The 10,879-nt window shown below is 38.1% G+C and overlaps 1 pseudogene; it reads right to left on the minus strand.

Moving 5' to 3' along the window:
- Nucleotides 1-9,041: 9,041 nt before the first annotated feature.
- LOC112671485 (voltage-dependent anion-selective channel protein 2-like) lies at nt 9,042-10,230 on the minus strand (annotated as a pseudogene).
- Between the last annotated feature and the right edge of the window lie 649 nt (nt 10,231-10,879).

Raw genomic sequence — 10,879 nt, forward strand, 5'->3', positions numbered from 1 at the left:
TGTCTTCCAAAAAGGACTTGGAAAGTGTTCTTTCACAACTGTTAGGTTTTCAAAATCTTTGGGGGCATCATTTGCTGTGGCTTGCAGAGAAAAAGAAGATAAATGCTTGTGGAAAATCTTCTATGTTTAACCAGACAACCATGAAATGATCTTATTGCCACTTAATATTCACACATTTTGCAATATTATTGAAGAAAACTGATTAAACATAGTGAATTGCAAAACATATGAAATTCCACCAAAATGGAAGTAAAGAGTTTTTGTGGGTATAGGTGTTTATTTGTTTGTTTGCTTTAATTTAAACCCTCAATTGTAGATAAAATGAGGGCAAACAAACCAATTTAGGGTCTGGAAACAAGCTACATAATAATGCTGGCTCACTCATATAAAGAACGCTGAAACCGATGATGGGGGTAGAGCAAGAATAAGCCAACAGCAATCTTACTTTTACCACGGAAGCTTCACAAAACTTCCAAAATTACTCATTCCAGCCAGGCACCTCAAAAAGTAGGAGAGGAGATTGGTCTAAAATCAATAATAGTAGCTGAAAGTCTATAGTTACTCCAGATAAGATTCATGTGGCTTAACAAATAACAGTGCACATGCCCAGTTAAATTTGAATTTCAGGTAAACAACCAATTATATTTAAGTCATAACCTATATAAGAAAAAGTGCTGTTTCTCTTAAAGTCAGATTTAACTGCATGCTCTCTACTATTTCAAGTCCCTGGCCCCCAAACCGCTTCTCCCACCCAGCACTGAGTGGAGACAGCCCTCCCCTTTCAGACAGAAGGCTAGAAACTTACTTCTAGAAGTGATCCAGAAACAATTTGGACTTTTGATCAACAGACCCAAATGACTACTTACTGAAAAATGGGCATTGACTCAAGTCTCTAGAGGAATGGTGAGCCCGCCCCGCATCACATCCTGTCTCCTTCCTCAACTTGTCAAAAGCCAACCTTACAAGGTTCTTATAGGACATTACTTTGGGTGTATGTCGAACCCATTATATTAAGAAAGTCCTGTTTCTTGATTAGAGCTTTGGAGGTGGAGATTTCTTTCTAAGAAACTGAACTGAGACTTGCACCCATACCAATAGGATGGGGCCTCTCTCCCAGCCACCTACACCCACAGCAGGAAGAAGCACCTCCAAGGCCCACAGACCCTGTAAGCTTTTTTGGTTACTCACTCTTTAAATATTAGTCATTAGCTAAGACACACCAGATACTTGAGCGACACCTTTCATGTGAAAGACAAAGATCAAAACAAATATTAAAAAGGGCAATTGGAAGAGAGAGAAGCAATTCAAGCATCAAGAAAAAAAAAAACTTAAAAAATTACAGTCTTGGGGCACCTGGGTGGCTCAGTGGTTGAGCATCTGCCTTTGGCTTAGGTCATGAACCCAGGGTCCTGGGATCGAGTCCCACATCAGGTTCCCCACAGGGAGCCTGCTTCTCCCTCTGCCTCTGTCTCTGCCTCTCTCTCTTTGTGTCTCTCAAGAATAAATAAATAAAATATTTTTTTAAAAAATTGCAGTCTTCAGAGTGACAGGATTCAACTCACTAATTACAGAGATAAGAAGGAAACAAGGTAGAAAGGGAAGACTCAAGAGAGCAAAAATTCTTACAGATTAGAAATATGATAGCAGATATAAAACCTTCAACTTGGAGCCATCAACTAAATCTAGAGAAATATTCCAGAAAATAGAAAAGTAAAATAAAATGGAGTTATGAAAATAGGAGAAACAATGAGACAATTTAAGTCTCCAGTATCTACTAACAGCAGAGAGAAAAAAAAAAAATAGAAGAAACCTGAAACATAAGTGAATTAAAAAAAATGTAAGGTCAAATTCCTGTTACTGAAGAACACGAGTTTCTCGATTAAAGAGCTCAATACACACCCAGGATAATAGCTGAAAAAATAAAGGAACCATGCCAAAGCATATTATCACCAAGTTTCAAAAGCAATCCTGTTTGTCAACACCAGTTTTGGAAGAAAGAAGAAAATGTATTGAGGCTCACACAGTACTGAGGAAATGTAATTTCCAGCTGAGAATTCTCTACAGATAAACTATGAAACAGGTATGAGGTCAAACAAGAACCAGGCTTAGATGTGTAAGTACTCACACATTGACTCTCCAAGTACTCTTTCTTTCTAAGGAGGCTATGAAAGGAGCACTTCTGCAAAATGAGGGAACAAATCAAGAATAAGCAAGATATGATATCCAAGAAAATTTAAAAAAAAAATCTTTACAGGAAAGAGGCAGAGGGAATTCCCAAGTGATGGCCAAGGCCATCTGAAGATAAGAGGTGTCAAGTCAGCCTGGAGAGCACCAGGCCACACTGGGGAGGAAGAGGATGAAGAGGAAGAGCACCCGGAGGGATATCTCCAAGAAATAAAAATGGACAGATTTGCGTTTAGTAGCTGAAATTTTAGGAGGGTATTTTGAGAGGATATTTGAAAGATTGTTTGTATATAAATGGATATTAGGTCCCTGGAAAAATGGAAAGGGAGGAGGGAGAAGGAGAAGAAGTGGGGAGAGGAGAGAGGGAGAGTAACGAGGGAAAGAGAGGAGGAAGAAGGTGATGGCAAGGGATCAGAGACTGATTCTTTTGTCAACCCCAAGAAAAGAAAATGAGCAGAAAATAAAATGTAAACATCAATTTACTAAAGGAAAGTTAAATTGAACATTGCTTGGTTCAGCAATAAATATTTAAATAACTACATTTTTCAGTAAAAATTATGGCCTAACTATATTGGGGGGACGTAAGAAGAGTGTGATATGAGTGTGTATGAATAAGAGTGTACATGTCTGTGTGAGAATATGTGTGTAGAAAGTTTTCAGAAAGTAAAATCCCCATTTTACAAAGGAAAGTCAATAAAACCTATCTAAAACTGAAACAGATAGAAATTAGGTGCGTTTATGGGTGCCTGGGTGACTCAGTTGGTTAAGCAACTGCCTTCAGCTCAGGTCATGTTTCTGGGGTCCTGGGATGGAGCCCACATCGGGCTCCCTGCTCAGTGGGGAATCTGCTTCTCCCTCTCCCTCTGCTCTTCCCCCTGCTTGTGCTTTTTCTTTTTCTCAAATAAATAAATAAAATCTAAAAAAAAAAAAAAAAAAAAAGAAGAAAGAAAGGAAGGAAGGAAGGAAGGAAGGAAGGAAGGAAGGAAGGAAGGAAGAAAGAAAGAAAGAAAGAGAAATCAGATGTATCTAAATCTGTTTAGAAAATCTTGTTTTGAAATATTTTGGCTAATATTAGGAAAAAACCTCTAAGAGTTGAGCATGATTTGCATCTGAGATTGGTACAGAGGAGGGGTGGTGTGGAGAGCTGCTTTTTATTTTTTATTTTTTTTTTTTTTGCTCTTTCAGCCATTTCTTTTTATTTACAGTTTGTGTTCAATGCAAATCAATTCCATAACATGAGAAGTTACTATGAATCAAAGCATAAATACACAAACACAATATACAATCCAAAACTGATGTACAGCATTCAGGGATGAAACAAAACGTAATGTTCATTCACACACACAGTAGCTTGAGATCTGTTGGATATTGTTGTTCTGGTGTAGGTTCCTAAAGATGGGAAAAATGACTTTGGTTATCAAGACTACTGTGGCCATATTAGATACTGGAACATCTAAGCATCAGTGTGTGACCATGCGAACAAAAGACCTTAGAGTGTCTATTTTTAAAAAGCTTTCTGTGCATCGAGGCAGTTGTGAAAAGATTTACTTTCCAGAATCAAGCCCACTTTAGGCTTAGGACCAGGTTCTAACTATCTAAAAATATTGACTAACAGAAAGTGTTCCAAATGTGGCTATTCTGATTCAGAGGTTTTTTTTTAAAAAAAAGTATTTACAGAAAAAGTATAAAAGTTTTTCCGAATTTAATGTAAGCAAGCTTCCAGTCTTCACTTCCCAAAAACTTGATTTATGATTTTTGGCTCCCGCACATATTTTGCCTTTTTTAATTTCAAGATTTGTCGATTTTACCTTCAAAACAGATCATTTTTAAATTTTAAGAAGTACTCCACCTATGCAGAAATAAGCATTTTGAAATTAGTTGAAGTCAATGTACTTCTACTCTTTGGAATCAGTTTAGCTAAATGAATCTGGCACCCTTGTTCAATAGGAATAAGTGATAAGTATTTAAGCAAAATTTATTCGTTATGCTTCACAATCAGGGGTAGATTCCAATCCATCATTGCCCTGGCACATGTCAATTACTATATAAAAAATCAAATGCAATGTCAAACCCAAAGCCTCAGAGGAAAGAGTTCCGTCCTCCACTCGCCCCGCAGCCAGGGACACGCGCCGCGCACCGACCCCGACGGAGCGGACATGGGCAGAGCGATGGTGGCCAGGCTCGGACTGGGGCTGCTGCTCCTGGCGCTGCTCCTACCCACGCAGATTTATTCAAATCAAACAACTATTGTAACACTTTCAAGTAACTCCTCCCAGAGTACCTCGACTGCCCCAAATCCAGCAAATACCACCACCACACCAACTGGCGGTGCTCTGCTGTCAACAGCCAGTCTCTTCGTGATCTCATTCTCCCTTCTACATCTCTACTGTTAAAAGACTCAGGCCAAGAAACGTCTATACTTCCCCATCTTCTAAACCCAATCCAAATGGCGTCTAGACATCCAGTGTGACAAGGAAAAATAAAGGTCTTCATTGAATCTGCTAATTCCACACCTTATTTTATTGACACAAAATGTTGAGGATCCCAAATTTGATTGGTTTGAAGAACATGTGAAGGGTTTGACTAGATGATGAATGTCTATTAAATCTACTGGAGTTTCATGTACAAGATGAAGAGACAACATCCAAGATTAGATAAGAGATAATTTCTTTAAATGTGGCTTAAAAAGTATGGACATGTAAAATTCTACCTTGAAAATGAGAATAGATTTTCTCTTACCGAGATGTAAAAGATGGGATATGAACAGATTCAGTTTTCATTCGGTTCATTAAATCTTGAAGGCCATAAAACGGTTAATACAAGAAGCTTCCATGATTCTATTTATATGTACATTAGAAGGAACTTCCAGGTGTTACTGTAAATCCTCAATGCATTGTTTCAGCAGTACTAATTTAATGCCTATGTACTCTAGATAAAAGTTTTACATTGTTAAGCTATCACTGTTTCTTGGGAGAGCTGCTTTTTAAATCACAAACCTTTGGTAGCTATTTGATTTTTAAGTGATGTACTTAAAAATTTATAAAATAATTTGTGCATATACATATTTGATAAAAATAATATATATTATACATATTTTCTCCTCTTTGATTCCTTCCTTTGCCAGGGATTTTGAGTACAGTAGTGAAATACATCAGTTTCTTCTTTATGCTAATTTTTTTCCGACTTGCTCAGCACCAAGGAGCCTGCAATGTCTTGTTTTCTAGTTTTCATATGTCGTTGTGTAGCTCACCTTTAATTTTTTGGTCCACAAAGATACAAATCTATGAACCTCATGTTTCTTTGGTGTCTCTTGCTAAGAGACAAAGCCATGCTAATCCCTACAATGCACCAGAAAATGCCTATTACTGAGTCTGCTGTTGTATTCTTTGGAACAATGATTTATCTGAAACTCAGACAAGGCCTAAATAAAAAGGTAAACATACAAAAGAAACACCCTAGGAAATCTCCTTTCGTTTTGAGAGAGAAGATCCATTGGATCTAATGCTATTATATCTAGTGCTATTATAATAATAGCTAGTGCTATTATAATATTATCACATCTAGTGCTATTATAATAATAGCACTCTATGGGTCCATGCTAGGGATCATTTTTCTACAGTCATCTACCAAGTTAGTGACAAAAAGCATCCAGACCCTGAGAACCCCATTCTAAGGGCTTGGGTAACGGAGACCATAAATGGGAACACCACAGAATAGGTCCTGCCCTGGAATGACCTTCCACCTCCAGGCCACTCGTGAAGCTACAGCTAGGTTTCAGATTTCTGGATTCAAGATTTGGATTTTAAAATAACATAAAATTATTGGGTTCTAAAATAACGATGAGCATCAAAGGCTATGATTGGCACCTATAAAACCTTTGAGGGCGTGAATTAGATCAAAACCAATTTATGTACAAAATACAGGGTTTTTAGAGCTGTGAGGAATCCATTGATGCTTGGAAGAGCTAAATTAAAACAATTTAAACAAAATGCCATGTTTCACAGCAGGAAATAAAGTTTATGGAACTCATTACTTTAAAAAGTGAAACAGGAATTATAGTTCCTAAAGAGGTTTAACTAAATTTATACATGACTGATCTGTAATGGGTTATTCATGAAAATTAGATTATATTCTCAAGCCAAACATTGGAGGTTAATGCTAAAGAAAAACAGTAACAACAAGAGTAACAACAATTAAATAATAATAATAATACTGAACTCAGTGAATCACTTTAGGTACTTTATATAATAGATTTACTTATTTAATTTACAGCGACTAGCAAGTTATTATTCCTCCTATTTTATAAATGACAGAAATGAGTCTCTGGTCAGTTAATGGCAGGCACACAATTTTAACCAGTCCAGAGATACATGTTCAGGATAAGATGAGCCTTCTATGATGGCTGGTTCTGAGCAGAAAGGGCCGTTTTTCAAAGGCAGATGAGTGAACCCGTTCAGGCTTGCATTTCCCTACTCTCCAAGTTCTTCCAAGGTGAAATCTGGTAAAAGGGGAAGAAAGATCAGAGATGACCCGTGCAGCCTGAGGAGTGTGTGTGTGAGAACACATGTCCCAGTTTGTCTAGGACAGACCCAGAGTAACTGTGCCCATGACTCTCCATCACTCCGTCTGAGGAATAAGGAAATATTTTGGGACTGAGTAGACCAGTGTACCTCAAGTTTATCTCTTAAGTGATACAAACTTAAGAATATTAAAAATATTGTATGCTTATACTAAAACATATCCTCAACAGGGCAAAAATCTTCAAAATATGAGACTCAGGGTTCTCACTACATCACAACCCTCAGGGCTAATTCAACCTCACAGTCTCTGGCCCTTCCCTGCTGCATATTTTTTATCTTCCTTCCACAGTAAAAACGCCGGATTCCAGAAATATTAATGCAATTATGCATTTGTTCTGTTCTGCAATTTGTTAAGCACATCAAATAATTTTTAGAACTGCTACGTCCATACCACTAAAAAGAAACCCTAATCTACTGAAAAGAAACCGAGACCAATTTCTCCACTACACTAAGGCTGTGTAGTCAAAGTTTCATGTTAAAAAACTTATTTGGTTTAGCTTCCACCCCCCCACTTTCTGTGTGGTTATATTATTTGTGTGTTTTATTTGTACGTTGACATTTAGATTTAGATTTTTCTTTTTTAAAATTCCCATCTTGGCTTAATTTGTTTGAATATATAGATAACATTAGTGTGCTTCCAAAAGTCAAGACTGTTAAAAAATATTCAGAAAAAAAATGTAATACTCTCTTCTTTCTTCTACTTTGCTCCCTTTTACTCCCCCATGGCCACCCTGCCACCTCTTACCCTGCTTGTAGATAATCAGTTTTACTGTTTTCTGTGTTTGCTATGTTTCACTTTGCAAAAAGAAGCACTTTGTGTGTTTTTTTTTTAAACTTAGCAGATAACTTAAGTACAACTTTCCATTATTTTGGGGGGATCTTTTTTTTAAAAGCTGCATGATACACCACTGTGTGTATAAGCCAAAGTTTATCCAAATCAGTTTCCTATCTTTGAGCACATAGTTTCCAATTATTTTGCAGTTACAAATAATACTACAATGGATAATATATCCATTTTATTGTTATGTATGTATATTTTTTATTGTTAAATGTGTGTTTTGTGGTAACTTCCTAGAAGTGGAATTTTAAGTTCAAGAGTTAAGTGCATTTGTGGGATGGTTAGATACAGACAAATTTAGCCATGTGCCCCTTAAACATGTTAATTATAGAGACTTCATAATATATTCTGTTCATCTCTTAGGGCTACTTCTTCACAGTTCTTTTTTTCTCTTTCCTTAGTTTTTATTTTTCCCTTAATTATTATTTGTGTGTGTGTGTGTGTGTGTGTGTGTGTGTGTGTGTGTGTAGACTTTAGTATTGATTTGACTAGCTCCACAAAAGCTCTTCTTAAAATTAAGATCGGGGCACCTGGATGGCTCAATGGTTGAGCTGCTTCTGCTTTTGGCTTAGGGTGTGATCCCGGGGTCCTGGGATCGAGTCCTGCATCAGGCTTCCCGCAGTAAGCGTTCTTCTCCTTCTGCCTATGTCTCTGTCTCTCTCTGTGTCTCTCATGAATAAATAAATAAAATCTTTAAAAAAATAAAATTAGGGATCCCTGGGTGACGCAGCGGTTTAGCGCCTGCCTTTGGCCCAGGGGGCGATCCTGGATACCCGGGATCGAATCCCACATCGGGCTCCCGGTGCATGGAGCCTGCTTCCCCCTCTGCTAGTGTCTCTGCCTCTCTCTCTCTCTCTCTCTCTCTCTCTCTCTGTGACTATCATAAAAAATAAATTAATTAATTAATTAATTAGTTAATTAATTAATTTAAAAAATAAAATAAAAAATCTTAAATTAAATTAAGGTCACATTGTTCATACACTTACCTAGAAAGAAATGACATTTTGATGATGCCAAGTCATGCAAACCAAGAAGAGACGTCTGTCCATCTGCCCCAGTCTACTTTTGTGTCATTCAGGAGCGTGTAACAGCCTTCTGCAGATAAATTTTGTCTTGCTGATTATTCCTAAGTATGCTATCCTTATATTTTCCTTATTGTAAATGGGGATTTCTCTTCCATTATATTTTCTAATACTTACTATTATGTATATGTGAATCCTATTATTTTTTTAATGTTTACCTTATATCTTGCTGCAATGTTAATAGGGACATAAAGGCAAACATGCACACATTGGGCAGCATTCATAAAGGTCTATTTCATTATTCCAGAGTTAACATATTTAACAGATAAATTTAAGTAACATATAGGGGACTGCAGGGCTGCAGCATTGCTACTTAGATGAGAACCAATTCAACTGGAAACGAGCTAATGAGTAAGTCTCTTAAATATTTAAAATACAGCTCTTGTTTAGATCATACTTTGTTTTGATAACCCTTTTTTTTGGGGGGGGGGGACTGGGGAGGGGGAACCTGCTGGTCACAATGGAAATACATGTAAGTGAAATCTTCCAATATCCATTCCCAGAGGTTTCTTTCAGCTGGATCAGGCCTCCAGCTGCAGAACAAGCCCAAGTTTGGCATCCCCAGCACAAATGCTCTTCCCAGCTACCAGAGCAGACAGTGGAAGCTTGACCCCAGGCCTCAGAGTCTGAGCCCACTCCAATTAAACTAGTGTTGTTTGCTTTTTCAGAAATGGAAATGGGATCCAACTGATACTTGGCCATAATGTCAAAATGAATGCAATTGATACCTGATGTCCAAGCAAGGTTAATTGTAGTGTCAGTATCTTCACATACTTTCTGATAAATCGATCCTCCAAATCCTGTCCCAATACTGACATAAGGGTGTACCTAGAAGGCCAGTTCTGCAGCCTGCTGCAAAGTTATTTCTTGTCAGCTTCGATTTGACACTGTCAAAATATCTTCTGGTACCCACCAAACCAGCCCTCATAACTGAAGATATATTAAACCAGCAAAACCAAAGCCGATGTCCCTACCAAGGTTGATAAAATCCCCTATTGTAAGAAGACTTCATTTTTACCACTTGCCCACATTTGGTGAAAAGGGTATCAAATATTAGCTTCAAACCTTGATAAATCTGGTCTTGAACTGTAATTTCTGTTCCCAGAGAGTTATCCATGTTCCACTTTTCTGTGAAAGTCAGACCAGACCCACACTGTGTATATTTGGTCTCTGCTGTTCCACTAACTTAACCAGTGTCTGTATTAGATGAACCAGATGTTGAGAATTCCACACCACGGCATGACTTCGATTTCACATCCAGTTTCATCAACCCAAAACCGAATCCTCTCCTGGAAATATGTCTGGTGGCTGTGCCAAGGCCAGCATATGATGTAGGACGTACACTGGCCACACGCAGCTCTGTAGGTGGCCACGGGAAGGCAAGGCCATGGGAAGAGGCAATCTGGTGGTCTCCTGAGAGGGGCAGCGGCCACTCTGCCTGCTGCTGAGGTCCCTCAGCTAGCTCAGATAGCTCAGGGTTTAAGGATAAAGGAAAATGTCATGTTTTCTTCACCACTGCCTTATTGTTCTTGTTAGATATTACTTATTTACTATTTGTTTCTTATATTTATTTTCTTAAGTGTTGCCCTGGGTATCCTATATATTCTGTTATGTACTATTTTCATTGTCATTATTTTTCTTAAATTCTCTTATTTTGTTTTTTTTTTAATTTATTTTTTATTGGTGTTCAATTTACTAACATACAGAATAACCCCCAGTGCCCGTCACCCATTCACTCCCACCCCCCGCCCTCCTCCCCTTCTACCACCCCTAGTTCGTTTCCCGGAGTTAGCAGTCTTTACGTTCTGTCTCCCTTTCTGATATTTCCCACACATTTCTTCCCCCTTCCCTTATATTCCCTTTCACTATTATTTATATTCCCCAAATGAATGAGAACATATAATGTTTGTCCTTCTCCGACTGGCTTACTTCACTCAGCATAATACCCTCCAGTTCCATCCACGTGGAAGCAAATGGTGGGTATTTGTCATTTCTAATAGCTGAGTAATATTCCATTGTATACATAAACCACATCTTCTTTATCCATTCATCTTTCGTTGGACACCGAGGCTCCTTCCACAGTTTGGCTATCGTGGCCATTGCTGCTATAAACATCGGGGTGCAGGTGTCCCGGCGTTTCATTGCATTTGTATCTTTGGGGTAAATCCCCAACAGTGCAATTGCTGGGTCGTAGG

This window comes from Canis lupus, chromosome 5 (assembly GCF_003254725.2).
Source record: "Canis lupus dingo isolate Sandy chromosome 5, ASM325472v2, whole genome shotgun sequence".
In the NCBI taxonomy this organism is placed as follows: Eukaryota; Metazoa; Chordata; class Mammalia; order Carnivora; family Canidae; genus Canis; species Canis lupus.